Source organism: Homarus americanus, unplaced genomic scaffold (genome assembly GCF_018991925.1).
Source record: "Homarus americanus isolate GMGI-L3 unplaced genomic scaffold, GMGI_Hamer_2.0 scaffold33468, whole genome shotgun sequence".
Taxonomy (NCBI): domain Eukaryota; kingdom Metazoa; phylum Arthropoda; class Malacostraca; order Decapoda; family Nephropidae; genus Homarus; species Homarus americanus.
In genome coordinates this window covers 1867559-1882685 of record NW_024714177.1, presented here as the reverse complement: position 1 = coordinate 1882685, position 15127 = coordinate 1867559, and the positions used below count along the sequence as shown (strand labels likewise).

The window sequence follows — 15127 nt, the reverse complement described above, 5'->3', positions numbered from 1 at the left end:
GTGAATGGCACAAGTGGTGAGCCGAGGTGAAGTGTGTCGGGATAGTGATTCACTGAGGTGTGTTTGGTGTATTAAAAATATGTGTATATTCTGGTTATTTCTCAACTGTTTATATAATTTGTGTAATAGATTATCAGTGCACCAGTTTATACCTGGTCTCTAATTTTTCCGCCGTACTGTTTCAATAATCATAAATACCTGCAAAGTTTGAGCAGGAAAACAAAATATTGAGTGTGATTTTTATGGAATATAATTATTGCAAAATGTAATAAAGTGGCAGTGTATGTGTGAGTGAAGTTCAGATTACATTGCAAATTACGATCACTTAAGGAAATGCCAAATATCAGTGAACATAACTTAGTGTGTACAGTATGTTTATGAAAAGTGAGTTGGCCACGTGTTACATTTCCTGTTGATGTTAACGGGAGAAAGCATCGCATATATATGGTACTGACAAATTGACAGTTATGTGAACCAGTGACAAAGGAATTTAAAAGAGATGACCGATCGTTTAAAACAAGCAGGTTATCCCTCAAGTACTGTGTGAAGTGGAGTCCAGATGGAAGATGAATTGGTCACATATGCTTAGGTGAGTTCATGTTTCTGTTCTCTTGTGTTTTGAGGGGGGGGGGGGTGTACAGAAGGCTGGAACCTGTACTATACACGGATTATAATACTTATTACTTCTGTCATTCATAGATGGATGTGCCTAGTACCAATACTACCCGACTCTTAAGTTTGTTTTTGCTAGATAACTGTTATACATGACCTATATACAACAATACCATTTAGTACGACAAATACAAACCAACCTGACGAAACTGAGCAAACCAAACCTGTTGATTTTATATTTGTATTCCTTATCGCATAATGGTAACTACTGTCCTTGGGTACAATAACCACACCAGCCTCGTGCGTATAGTATATAAATAATTTCTTTTGAACTCATGTCATGGGTGACAATGGTAACATTAACCAGCAAAACTAATAACAGTATTACGGACGGACGTAAGAGGATTTTTTTTTGTATTATATGTTGATAGTGTGTCTGTGACATTCAATTATTGGTATCGAACTCAGAACTTATTTACTTATTTTGTAGTCTTTCTCGTTGTCAGACTTAGGCTAGAACCGCTAGACTGATTCTTTGTTAACAATACAAGTGTTTTGGTACCGATTTTCTTTTCGTAATATGAAATAATTAAATTTAATCAGCTGTTTTTACTTGGCTGTCATGACCCGACAGTAAGTAGCCTGTCTTTTAAGAACATGAATTGGGGTTGTACTATGAATTATTTTTATATGCATTAAGGGCATATTCGTTTTAAATCCACAAAGTTATTTTTTAAAATTTCTGCCTACTAAAATATCTTTCATATCCCGGGCTAGCACTGTGGTAGTCCCTGCCACTTAGTATTTTTCCTGTGTCAGTTTAAAAAAAAATCATTCTTCAAATATGTTCCGTATTTAGCTGGTTGACACCTGCGCGTTTTATTTGTTAACCGAAAAACAGCGATAGGTGTGGCGCTCACCTCCTGTTACCTTGGCTTGGGGTACATCGGTCTACAGTTCATTTGGTCAAGGAGTCATGTGAGTGAGGCCTCCTGCAGTTTATCATCCTGGACGGGGACGCGGACGCGGTCCGACTAATTACCCAAATGTAGCCAAATATAGCCGGAATGAAGTCAAATAATGGTCCTACATGAATAAATCGGACTGCTAATCACTTCTCGACTAGTATTTGGTGTCAGAAAGTCACAAAAAATTGGAAAACTTACTTTAATCTGAGTTAATAGATCGCGTGCATGTACCGACGGAGCCAGGAATTACCCAAATGTAGCCGCAATGAATTCAACTGATGGTCGTACAAGCGTAATTCGGGCTGTGAATCACTTCTCGATTATTATTTGGTGTCATAAAGTAAAAAAAATTGGTAAACTTAATTTAATCTGAGTTGTGTTGGGTTAGGTTAGATTACATTAGATTAGATTAGATTAGGTTAGGTTAGGTACATGCACTTGAGCTATTAACTCAGATTAAATTAAGTTTACCAATTTTTTGTGACTTCGTGATACCAAATACTAGTCGAGGTTAGGTTAGGTTAGGTACATGCACTCGATCTATTAACTCAGATTAAATTAAGTTTACCAATTTTTTGTGACTTTGTGACACCAAATACTAGTCGAGAAGTGATTGGCAGTCCGATTTATTCATGTAGGACCATTATTTGACTTCATTCCGGCTATATTTGGCTACATTTGGTTACATTTGGGTAATTAGTCGGACCCTCCTGGACGCCTTTACACCTGGATCTGGGGAGTTCCGTCCAGTTCCTTGCCCATGACTACCACCACTCGGCCAATATAGAATAGACTTGAAATGATCATCTGTGAACCAAGACTAAGAATTGGTATTACATGTATCCCAAAATTAGAGTTGTCAACGAGACACAGTTGGACGAACAGTGTCTTGTATACTTTTCAGTCTTATGATGACTAAATATTTTCAAGAAACTCTCATCTTTAAAGGTCCAGGAGAAGGTAATTACACTCGAGGCAACATGTGATAAGTTATGAGTCGGTAAATCCAGATAACTGGGTAAGAATTTGACCAACAGTAAAGTTATGTTTTTGCCCTCCAAAATGTTGCGTCGATTTCCCGTTCCATTAAATTTATCAGAATTTTGTGATAAACTGTTAGATTTGGTGACAGACTTAGAAATCTATATATGAATGGAGGAAAAGTACGCCGGCGGGGACCAGTGTCACTTGTATCTGCGTCAACATAACCTAGATCGCGGAGGAACTACTTCGTTCGTATTTTGCATATACTGTATGTGTATGGCGACCCTGACTGTCCGTACTGCTGCCCGGTGAGAGTTGGCACCGCGAGGAAGCCCCAGCCCGTTCTAGTTTAACGTTAAATGTGAGTAATGTTTCATATTAGTTAGTTTGTGAGGTGTTTTAGTTGCTGCGGTGAGGCTGCTTTAGGGATTCAGGCGCAGTTGTGTGTGTGTCGCAGTCATGAAGGTCACTAAGTCATCACACGAGAACACCTTGCCACACTAGTCTGCCGGATGGGATCCTCAGGTACATCTCACCCCCGGAAGTTAATTTCTATGTTGAGATACTTCATGCTGGCCGTTATCTCTCTCTCTCTCTCTCTCTCTCTCTCTCTCTCTCTCTCTCTCTCTCCTTCTCACTTATGTTTTCACACGTCTTTCCCATTCCGTTACTTTGCCTTATCTCCCACGCACGCTAAATTAACTTGCGGTGTGTGTGTGTGTGTAAAGGTGTTCTGTAATACTTATACTATCATCAGAGCGTAGTGTTATGAGCCAGGTGTGTGTGTGGGGTACTCTGATGGTGGTGGTGAGGGGAAGATCCGGTAGCCTCTAGGTGAGTCTATATAGGATCAAGGTGATGGTGGTGTGTGGGTCTTGATGTTGGTGAGAAGGCGTAATAAACGTGAATGGAAGATGGACAGAAGGAGGAGAATAAGAATAAAGAGAAACACAATTAAATGGAACAGGGTAGGCAATGGATTAATGTACTGTTCACGAGCAGAATGTGTAAAGTAGTAGAAGAGAAGAAAAGAGAAATTGGTCGTCTCATTAACCTGGTTTATCTCCTGTGTTACGTTGTTTGGCTTCATAGTTTTCTCGTCTCCTTTTATGGTTTGGTCTCACTGATAAAGTCTCCAGTTATGGATGGAGAGCTGTGTCTTAAAGGTCACTCACAGCTTGCATGTCATCTGTGAAGGCGTTTTCCTCTCTAGGATATTAGCTGGGCAACAGGTGTCCTATGGGGAAACACATGTCCTATGGAAAACACGTGTCCTGCGGCAAATGTGTTCTAGGCTCCCGTTGCTTATCCACACGGAAGGTAAAGACCGCGAAAGAAGAGAGAGAGAGGTGAAGCAACTGGTGAAAGTAGAGGTGGTGGAGATGCCAAAAGAAATTGGAACGGGAAAGTGGTGGTGGGCCTGGTGGTGATAATGGTGGTACAAGTGACGAGGGGGCAAAATGGCAAGTGAGAGGAAGTGAAGGAGACGGGAAGAGTGAACGAGTGAGGATAAACCGAGTACTAAAGCCTGTAACAATAAATACAAAAATACATCCATTTATAAAAGTACATAAAATACATTATATGGTTGTATTTGGGTTCAAAGTATAGAATTATTTATGAAGCCCTGACAAAGTTTTGAGGAAGAAATGGTCATCCCAACATATATATATATATATATATATATATATATATATATATATATATATATATATATATATATATATATATATATATATATATATATATATATACGTGAAACTTGTTCTCGTTATACCTGTTAAGTTGGGCAAAGCAACTGTCCTTCACCTTAAGTGTTACAGTAATACAGGGCTATACAGGTTAGAGGTGTCAACACTACTCATCAGTGTTACAGTCAACACCTTGTAACCCGTCTCCGTTCTTTATAAAAAACTGTACATGGAGTATCGGATTATCTTGTCTGTATATACCGGCAATTTTAAACTGTCGGTATTACAGTAGCTTAAGGGTGTGTGTAGTCAGGCGAGAGAGATGACACGGAAGAGAAAGATGTTGATCCATGAAGATCACGCGGGAAAACAGTGATAAAAACAAGTGTGTGTGATGGTAGGCCAATAAGTAGCGAAAAAAAAAGATTCGAAATATAAAGAAGAGAGGGATGTAATAGGGTAGTAAGAAGGAAGGTAAGTAAGCAACCAAGCATCGAGAGGGAAAGGGAATGGGAGGGAGAAGGTTGAGGAGGCTGAACTCACCCCGCCACCCCCACTACCTGTTCCCAAGCGACCCCGGAGAGGAGGTTTTCCACGCGCTGGTATTTCCAGTTAGAGATACAGCGAGGAAGGGTTTATGCTGATGATGATAATAACAATAATGAAAATAAATGTGACATACAGATAGGAAAGAAGTGAATCTGAGAACGTAATTAATAAAAAAAAAGTGTAGAAGAATCCGTTGCCCAAGTTTTAAAATCATCTTGAAATGTCACAGTGAAAAAAGAACCAGGAAATATGAAGAGCGGGAAGTGGCGGAGGAATACACGAGTCGTAAAGTTTCTCTGGTCTCTCCGTTAACATTTATTACCTTTGTAATTGTTTTTGTAAATATTCCTCCGTACTGTAATTGTGGATGAAGCTACGGAAATATGGCAGTATAATTTGATAGTGGAGGTAAATTGCCCCCAGAAGTACATTAGATTCATACACTTGTCAGCATCAAACAGAACATAATTAAGGGAGAGTAGTTAGGAGAAGATTGATGTGCTATTACATATTTATTGGTGGTTTACAAACATAGTTCGTCGCGTACCCGAGGTGTGAGATGGTCAACACTGATTCATAGACTAGCAACAGGATACAGAATTCGTGTGTGTGTGCGGTACTTTGAAACAACATTCAGATTCTGCCTTAGCGAGAAAGAGTATAACCATTGAATAGTAATATGTTCCTGGACGGGTGGAATGTGATTTATACTTTATTAAAATAGTAGTGTTAGTTTATGTGGCGGTCATGTTGCCAGGTGTTGTTTGTTATCTTGGCCGCTGGTCACTTGCTGATGTTGGAGGCAATGGGCGAGTCAGACCTTCTGCCTTGGTTTGAGTTGCATACCGGCGAGTGGTAGAAGACAAAATCTACCCCGACTTTCAGGAAGATAATCCCCCTTTTTTTTAGAACAATTCCTATTTTCTTCTCTGAGGGTGAAGGTGTCCTCAACACAACCAATCAGAGGTGTACTTTAGCTGTGTTTCACTCTTAAGGGGAATGCCATTGTTTTTCCTGTCTGTAAACATCATTATAATAAACTTCAATTTTATTTATTATTTGGCCATTGTTAGGATTTTATGGAGTCTTAGGTCAAACAACCCCCCAGAAAGTGTGAAGGAGCCAGGTGTGAAAAGTTACTGTAATGGTGAAGGAATAGGTAGTGATAGCGAGCGAGACGATCAGGTGTAGGGAGGTAGATAAGGGATCCCGTCTGGCCAGAAGCGCCACCGGGAGATATGACGGTCGTGGTGGTGTTCCGTCATTCTTTGCAAGCGCTGTAAAAATTCTTTACTACTGTAGCTTCTCACTCTCCCTCACGAATAAAAGTCAAGGACATTAATCTTATCCTTACACCAAGATCTTACTTTAGGGTTATATGGTATATAAATCTTCAAGGCTCGGATTCTGCCATGGAATCCAGTTTAGAATCATTGGCCAGTGTATGGTTTATGTTTACCTTGGGCCAGTGTCACATCTACATCAGTTTGTAGGGTACTTAGAGTCACAGTATTGGGCACAAATGTCACCTGTGTGGAAAGAACGACGTTGCTTGGTCGCATCAAGGGTTATAGGCTAAGATGTTTATTTTCTGCAATAGAAAGACATCGCAACCGATTTTCACCGAATGTAATTTAACCGTAACTCAACCCTATCTTAACAACAGATCACACGGTGAAAGTAACCCTGGCAATTGAAGCACCCGTATATACCAAAAAAACAAAAACATAACCTAACCTCACGTAGGTTTAGTTTGGTTTCAATACATCTACTTTTCACTGTAGATGATCTGGGCAAAAAAAAACGATATCTCGGCCTCTCCACCGTCTTGTGTAGGAGCAATAAGAACATTGATGGTGTGTCGGTTATCTGTGGCCTCACTATACTGGGCCTTGGGTACTACAAGTCCAGTATAGAGTTTAACAATGCAATACACCTCCACCATCAGGTAGGGCAGTAACGTCTCCATCACCAATGACTGAGGTAATGCAGCGACCGGGAGTTAGACCATCAGGACACATGCACTAGAACCAGTAGAAGCTCGATTATAATTAACAGCTGCACAAGCACCTCTTCTAGCTGCAGCAGTTCCGCCTATAATACGAAAGTCTGCGACACAAGCAGAAGGCAGACATCCTGGGTGGCAAGGGAGATGTATTATCAGGTGGTACCAGCAGGAGGGACGCAACTCACTTTACGACCTCTGGAGGAGACCGTCACAAGACACTTAAACCTTCCACCTTCTGTTTTTCTCCGTTTGATAAGCAGTTGGCCTTGCGAGTCACATCTCACGAACCGGTTAGACAACCCTACACATAGCGCCTAAGTAAGTTTTTTATTGTCTACATATTTTCACGTAGCATAGAACTATTGAGAAGTGATTGTGGTTGGTTGATTTTTTTTTAACAATTTTCTGCTCAGGATAAATGATTTGTATCAGCTGCCAGCCTCGTGTGTTCAACGTGGTCATATTTCGCCTCCCGTCACCATCATCCTCAGTCTTTGTTCTTTCTTCTTTAGTCTTCAACTTTACCTCATTTTTATTGCCATTCTCCTGCATTTACCTATTTACTTCTTCTCCGTCTCTTTCGCCGGCCAGGTCCTGTATTTGGTAACTCATGTGTTTTATAGAAGCAGTAAGATTTTGTCTTTTTTTTGGGGGGGGGGGAGTTTGTTGACGATTTATAAAAGGGAGTATTGACCTCCCTAGTAAAATTGTGCATGGCTCACTGCGTCGCTCAAGGCACATTTAACTCAGGAGACTGGGGTTATTAATAAGGGCTTCTTCATCTATTTCTGTATTAATTTTTTTCACTTATATAGAAGAAGCTTATTAGAAGGAAGAGGAAGAAGGAAAAATAAACAGTAGGAGGAGGAAGATTAAAAACAAGTGGGTGTGTTACTGGGACAAATTTATGGTTTACAGAATATACGAGTTTCCCCTTTTAGTGAGTAGAGGGCGTCCGACTTTGGGATCTAGAATAACAAAGAGTTGAGATATATACTTGAGTGATGGAGCTCTGACGTGGAGAAGGGACTTGTATATCTCGGCTCCCTCATGCAAGGTATATTACTGGTGTGGTCAATGTTTTGGATCATGTAGGAGAGGATGAATGGCCACGGACATAAAGTAGTTCAAACACGAAAATGCGCCCCCCCCCCCCTCTCTCTCTCTCTCTCTCTCTCTCTCTCTCGTAGTGTTAGAAAGTGATAGATCGCCATGATCACCCTTATCCATTATGTTCCTATGTCACCCCTCACGGGCTGTGCCCTTGTGTGATGCTAATCTTGTATGTTGATGACTATAAGAAACAGTATACCACAATTCTTTGTCGTTTATTCATCGATGTTACGCATAGGGTGTCACAAAAAGTTAGTTTATATTATACTTCTCTGTTAACTGATTTTTAGGACACTCTGTATTTAACATGATTGCGTGTTGCGAATTGTATATCAGAATGTAAAAAAAAAGAAGTCTTATTTTTTCTCAGTATTGAAACGTAGTTGAAATTTCAGCCAGAGACAACTGTTTTGGTATGTCTCAATTTCTAATGGAAAAAAAAAATCACATCATTTAAATAGTGGTTTAGAAAGTACTGTAGTCCTTAACACCCCCATGACGAAACTGCCTCCGCCATGCCGTACAAGTGAGCTGTAACAAGTGCTTAAGAGGAAAGGTCATGTGGCGTGATCTTCAAGTACTGGTCCTGGCACTGATAAGGCCTTGACATCTGTGACGTAGCATAGTGACCGTGGTGGTTCTTGTGTTGTCATGGCGGCATCATCTGAAGGGATTTGTAAAATAACGATATAATGACAATAAATAATGTAAGTAAATGAAGATAATATACATCAATCAGCAGTATGTACACTCAATATATTATCCATAACGGCTATATTGTCTTAAACCAACAGTATTGTGCGGTAGGCAAGTGTTGACAAATAATGATCTGTCTTACCACGGACCCAAGCTAGGGATGACTGTCGCATATAAATAACTAGTTATGAATACTTAGTGTTCAAGAAGTGCAGTGTTAGACGTGAAGTGGAATTTACGTGGTGTTGTGTCCATTGCCGCCAACGTAACTTTTGGCTGGTATAAATGGAGACCTGAAGAGCCTGAGTTACTACGCCCCTCTTGTCTGTTAAGTTATTCTGAATATTAGTTTAAACTTGTCTTTCTGTTCTGATATCCCGTGTTTATTCTGTCAGGTACTAATTGTGATTGTCCCTCCAACTACATCATTATTTGTTTTGTATTTAACGATCTTAAATTTGTTATGTTAAAGTTTGGAGAACTCTTGGGAATTTTTCATCTCTTGCATTATTAGCCTCTCCCTCTCAAGTTCTTAAAATCAGACTGGGGAGGGGGGGGGGGGGCTTTGGACTAACAAGCTGGGCAATCAAATCTGGAGAAGTTACGAAAAGCCATGAGAATAGGTAGTGTGTGTTAGTGGCTGGCTGTGTGTGTGTGCTGTGACCGCTGTTTGTTTATTTGTTTTAGGGAAGTGTTTTGACCCTTGTAGACAATAACAGCAACAACTATATTGAAATGGCTGAGCCTCTCAAGTTTTGTAGCTCTGGAAGAAAAATACTAAATAACAAAGAAAATTACGATGATTATATGAATTACAACAACTGCCCTGGTGTCGGTAAATTCATATTAAAATGTTTGGTTCACGTAATTCCATACCGTGTAAATCTGATTATCTTTGTTGACATACTGGGGTTATTTAATACTGTCTTGACTATATTTATTTTTCGAGTCCAACATAATTACCTTTTTTTAGTTTTGTTTTTGCAAGAGTATGTCGTGCGTGTAACGGAACAGCGCTTGTCTAGACGAGATGTTTGCGGCGGGACTTGGTGACCGCGCACTCTTAACGGCAAATTAATTACTTCACATTTACTCAGAATTGAAACACAGTAATATAAGGTTATTATTATTATTATTATTGTTATTATTATTATTAGTAGTAGTAGTATTCTTTCAGTTTAGAACCATTTTAAACCGGGCTTGTCTCTGAAAATAGTGCAAGCTATCTAACTTTGAAAAACACTAAGGCATATCCTTTACTTTCATATGCATTATACATAATTCATTTCCACATATTGCACGAAGCTTCATAATTATTCAATTTGTTTGCTGAGTTGACTAATCTAATTCATTCCCTTGAAGTCTGTTTGTGTGCTTAAGTGTACAGCAGAACGAATTTATAAGTTGTAGTTTAATGATGCCAAACAAAAGCGCTGAATGAACTTGATAAAAAACTTGTATTGCCGGGGCGTGAGTGTATGTGTGTGTGGTGTGTGTGTGTGTGTGTTTACCGCTACGAGTACAAGGTCTGCCGCCGTTCTCCTTGACTACAAAAAAGTAATTTACAACTTATATATTCTTCCTTGACTGTAAGAAAGAGAATTATTATTATTATTATTATTATTATTATTATTATTATTATTGTTGTTGTTGTTGTTGTTGTAGTTATTGTTATTGTTGATGTTATTGATTATTATTTATTATTATTAAGTGAACAATATCTCTTCATACGGTTTACAAGACCACCAGTCTAGGGTGTACAGTATACCTAACAATTTTGTGTTTTTGGGGGAGGCTCCTGCAGGTTAAGTGGGCCAAGGCTGTTTCACTTTGCTCATGAAGACAATTAGCTACCTGAAGTTTTCTCTGTACTGATGTGTTGGGGTGCTCTCTCTCTCTCTCTCTCTCTCTCTCTCTCTCTCTCTCTCTCAAATTTCGTTCTTTCTCCTTCCCATTGAATATTTCTCTTTGTCTTCCTTACCTCTGACCTCTGCTCTGTTTTCCTCCTCTTTCTCTTCCTTACCTCTGCCCCTTCCTCCTCCGCTTTCTCTTTCGCTTCCCTCTTTTTCTTTACTCTCCTCTTCTTTACTCTCCTCTTCCTTCTATCTCCCTACTCTCCTCCTTCCCACGGTCCCCCCCCTAACCCTCCCGGACCGACATCTTCCTCCCCAGCAGTACCTGTCGTTCTCGTGTAAATATTCTTCTTTTTTTAGATTGCCGGGGGGGCTAGTTAATCCTTCGTCTCTGTCGCCTTGCAGGGTCAGCTAAGGTCAACCAGTGTTATGAGAGATACAACAGGGGGTCACAAAGGCTATCTGAGGTCATCTTGTTTCAGGGGTCATGGGGTGCGAGCAGAGTTGTTGAGGGAAGTACAGAGTCGTCTGGTAATGGTGGGAGGAGGTTAGTGGTGGTGATAGTGGTGATGGTGGTGGTAGGTGTGGAAGCGAACACAACAGCGGAACATCATCCGTCATTTACATCGGTTAAATAAATATATAATGAATGACAGCAAGTAATGGAAGGAAGAGGAGGTTGTGTCGTTCTTGTTTCCTGCCTGCCACCTGCTCCACCACGCACACATATACTGTATACATACATAAGTTAAACACACACACACACACAGATGTTCAGTCAGTAGTTATCTGGTATTTGTAATAAAAAAGTTCTTGTATTTATACTTCTGTTGTGGAGGTTTTAAGTTTATGTCACCGTAGGAGAAATAAGAAGATAAGATACACTATGTGAAAGAAGGTAAGATAAACTATGTGAATGAATAGCTATCACACCTAACATGCCTCTCCTCCGCTTGTATAGGAATGCAGCCTCTTGATAAATACCTTGATATGAACTAATGGAAGGGAATGTGTAAACGAATGAACGGAGTGTCTCGTGGGCAGCTTCACTGAGTCGTCTGGTATGTGGAGCTTCAGTGAGTCGTCTCGTATGTGGAGCTTCAGTGAGTCGTCTGGTATGTGGAGCTTCAGTGAGTCGTCTGGTATGTGGAGCTTCAGTGAGTCGTCTGGTATGTGGAGCTTCACTGAGTCGTCTGGTATGTGGAGCTTCATTGAGTCGTCTGGTATGTGGAGCTTCAGTGAGTCGTCTGGTATGTGGAGCTTCATTGAGTCGTCTGGTATGTGGAGCTTCAGTGAGTCGTCTTGTATGTGGGCCGTCTGGTATGTGGGCTTTACTGAGTCGTCTGGTATGTGGAGCTTCAGTGAGTCGTCTGGTATGTGGAGCTTCAGTGAGTCGTCTTGTATGTGGAGCTTCAGTGAGTCGTCTTGTATGTGGAGCTTCAGTGAGTCGTCTGGTATGTGGAGCTTCAGTGAGTCGTCTGGTATGTGGAGCTTCATTGAGTCGTCTGGTATGTGGGCTTCACCGAGTCGTCTCGTATGTGGAGCTTCACTGAGTCGTCTCGTATGTGGAGCTTCAGTGAGTCGTCTGGTATGTGGAGCTTCAGTGAGTCGTCTGGTATGTGGAGCTTCAGTGAGTCGTCTGGTGGAGCTTCACTGAGTCGTCTGGTATGTGGAGCTTCACTGAGTCGTCTCGTATGTGGAGCTTCAGTGAGTCGTCTGGTATGTGGAGCTTTACTGAGTCGTCTGGTATGTGGAGCTTCAGTGAGTCGTCTGGTATGTGGAGCTTCAGTTAGTCGTCTGGTATGTGGAGCTTCAGTGAGTCGTCTGGTATGTGGAGCTTCACTGAGTCGTCTCGTATGTGGAGCTTCACTGAGTCGTCTGGTATGTGGAGCTTCAGTGAGTCGTCTGGTATGTGGAGCTTCAGTGAGTCGTCTCGTATGTGGAGCTTTACTGAGTCGTCTGGTATGTGGAGCTTCAGTGAGTCGTCTGGTATGTGGAGCTTCACTGAGTCGTCTCGTATGTGGAGCTTCACTGAGTCGTCTCGTATGTGAAGCTTCACTGAATCGAGAAGCGTGTATACCTGAGGTTGAGAGATCAAGGGAGGAGAGGGAGTCATGCTTTAAGGCGAGCAAATCGTGGGTTCTGCAGGCCGGGTATTGAAGGACTCAGGGTAAACCTCCGCCAGTCATTCATCAGGTCCCTCCGCCGGTAGAGAGGTGGCGCGGACTTGATGTGGTCTAATTATCTACGGCAGCCTTGGGGTTTATTTGCTGCCGCTTCCTGTTTATACCGCTGGTGTTGTGGGCGAAATTGAGAGGCTCCCGTTGGTGGTGGTGTGGTAGTGGTATGATTTGCTGGATGAGTTAGGTTGTTGGGTGGAGAGGTATTTCTTCATTACGTAGCGAATGGTTCTTTTTTCTACGTGCTGTACTCTTAGCCTACAATTACATCCTCAGCTACACCTTCTACTATTGTTTATGACTGTTACTAATAATCTCGACTTGTACTATCACTACTAGTACTACCACAACTCTTCTACCACACCTCACTACCACAACTCTTCTACCACACCTCACTACCACCGTGATGATGCTGGTGACTCATTTACAGTTGGCGTGGTCTGCCGCCCCGCAGTCTGCTGGTTATGACATATAATCCGCAGACGTTTTGGCCAAGTCATGTGTGATGGGGGTAGTGAAAGTGAGGTGTTGTGGTCGTGACCTTGTGACCTTGAGGCGTCCCCAGAGCCCTGCACGCCCGCGCTGTCTTGCATGCCACGTCACCCACTGTACGCCCGCGCTGCCTTGCTTGTCGCGAAACCCTCAGCACGCCCGCGCTGCCTTGCTTGTCGCGAAACCCTCAGCACGCCCGCGCTGCCTTGCTTGCCACATCACCCTCTGTACGCCCGGGAGCAGTTTGCATGTCACCTTACCCAGCATCCACTCCGCCACACCGTGTACAACTGCGAATCCTACACTGCATGTACTAGTTTATGCACTCTACCTCACCTCACGATCCTTATGTTGTCAATTATTACCGTCTCGCTCTCACGCCTTATTCCTCTCTCGTGGCCCAAGACCTTCAGCTCGTCAGCATCAAACTTGCCTTATGCCATTCCAACTGTGCACTGTACCATTTTTGTTTTTTTGTTTGTTCTTTTTGGCAGTAAGACAATAAAGTGCATGTATCGTATTTACGGTCACCGTGTGTGTGTGTGGGGGGGGGGGGTTATAATCACAGTCTTCTTTGTGGCAGTGCGAGAATGTTTATAAAAATCTTGTACATAATGTGGCTACACAGTTTTGGCCAGACATAGCACAGTACCTTCTCTCGCGTAGTGAGTTAGTTACTGTCTGGTTCTCACCTAACCTAACAAGTTGTCTCTGTGGGCAGTAAAGCGAGAGTGGACTCCTGGCGTTGCTGACTGCTCGTGCTGGCGTTGGTTTAATTGGGGATATAGCTGTACCGCTGCTTTTCTAAGGCTCTCCCCCCCTGTGCTGCTTCATCATTGGCGTTCTGAGGTGTCGAGCGTGGGGAAGAATTATGGGACTGTTTGTGCGAGTTGATGTGGATCTTAGTGTTTATTGGTGTGATGCCCAGAGGAGGAAAGGTGTGTGTAGGCTGGCAGGGTGGAGGGTCTCCTTGTGATGTGTGTTGGGCTAGAGGCGATGAGGGTGTGTTGTTGGTGGCGGTACAGCAGGATGTTGGTCTTGGTCCTCGGCATTCTCCTTCCAGGCCTCTCAATAGGGTATATACACACACACACACACACACACACACACCAAGCAAATATATAATTAGTATGGTGTACACGCACGCGGCCCAGCTATTTCATTACCTTTTTATAATATATTACTTTATGTTGAGGTGAGACCAGAATTCTGATTTTGTCTGCCTTTCCAGGAAGTTTCTTAAGTAAGTTCCCTGAGTACGGATCCTAGTTACGTCACAAGTACAGTACATTCCACCTCAAGGTTTTATCTGTTGCAACATCGTGAGAGTCGGGCATGGAGGAGCGTGTGTCGGTGGAGGACAACGACGAGGCTCAGAGACATACAGATACGGGTCCAATGCGACAGTCGAGGTTTGTCATCATCCCCGCCTCCTGCACTAGCACCGCGCTGGGCCAAAGGTGACAAATTATCGTTACACAAGTTTTTATTGACATTCGTATTCTTTTTTTTTCCCTCTCGAGTGACCATGATTGTTGATAGAACTGCCTCCAATTTACAGCCTTGACTTTTGGTAATTCTCTTAAGTCATATAATTAAGCTCTACCCTCTTATTATAATGTTGCAACTTCAGAAATCTCTTTGACAATAACGTGTTAATGATGGGGACGACAGGAAGCACATAACTGCCTCTTGGGGATGTATTACGGTTTTCATGCCCGGGTTTTTAAGTGGTTGAGTTTATTGTGTCAAGAGTGGCAAGGTTCTCCCGTCTGGTTGTTTAGTTGTTGAAGGACGCGTGTGAGCCAGAGATGTTGAGAGGCGGCATCAAGGGGGGTGGGGTGAAGTTTAAGGGGTGGAGATGTTGAGGGAGGTATCTAGGTGAAGGTCGTGTTGGAGGGAGGCAGTAGGTGAGGGTCGTGTTGGAGAGAGACAAGATGAAGGTCGTGTTGGAGGGAGACTGAGTGAAGGGTCGTGTTGG

General features: G+C 42.3%; 1 protein-coding gene across 1 annotated transcript in view; it reads left to right on the top strand.

Moving 5' to 3' along the window:
- LOC121875943 (vitellogenin-1-like) overlaps positions 1-15127 on the top strand; it is a 57153-nt gene continuing 42026 nt past the window's right edge. The window contains exon 1 of the mRNA XM_042380736.1: positions 1-57. The gene's annotated coding sequence lies outside the window, so the exon portion shown is untranslated. The remainder of the gene's footprint in view (positions 58-15127) is intronic.